The sequence below is a fragment of the Mandrillus leucophaeus genome, unplaced genomic scaffold (genome assembly GCF_000951045.1).
Source record: "Mandrillus leucophaeus isolate KB7577 unplaced genomic scaffold, Mleu.le_1.0 Scaffold2635, whole genome shotgun sequence".
NCBI lineage: Eukaryota > Metazoa > Chordata > Mammalia > Primates > Cercopithecidae > Mandrillus > Mandrillus leucophaeus.
In genome coordinates, this window is record NW_012102738.1 from 1 (window position 1) to 390 (window position 390).

The window sequence follows — 390 nt, forward strand, 5'->3', positions numbered from 1 at the left end:
CTGCTGCCTCAAGCAGTTCCTTCTGTGACTGTTCCCATCTCCTGATCCCACAGGCATCCCCTTGAGTCTGCTCACTTATCTCGCCTACCCTGGGTTGCTCCTGCCCACACTTCCCATGTTTCCCCTGCAGCTGCTAGAGGGCATCCAGAACACCTAGGTGAGATCGAATCCCTCCTCTGCTTATAACCTCCGTGACTCCCATCTCCCTCAGGGTCAAAGCCAAATTCTTCCCCACAGCCCTCAAGGACCTGCACGGCCCCTCATCCACTCTGCTGCAGCCACACAGGCCTCCTTGCTGCTGTTCCTCTAACATGCCAGGCATGGTCTTGCCTCAGGGCATTTGCACATGCTGTTCTGACTGGAACCGTCTTCCCCTCTGATCAACGTGGT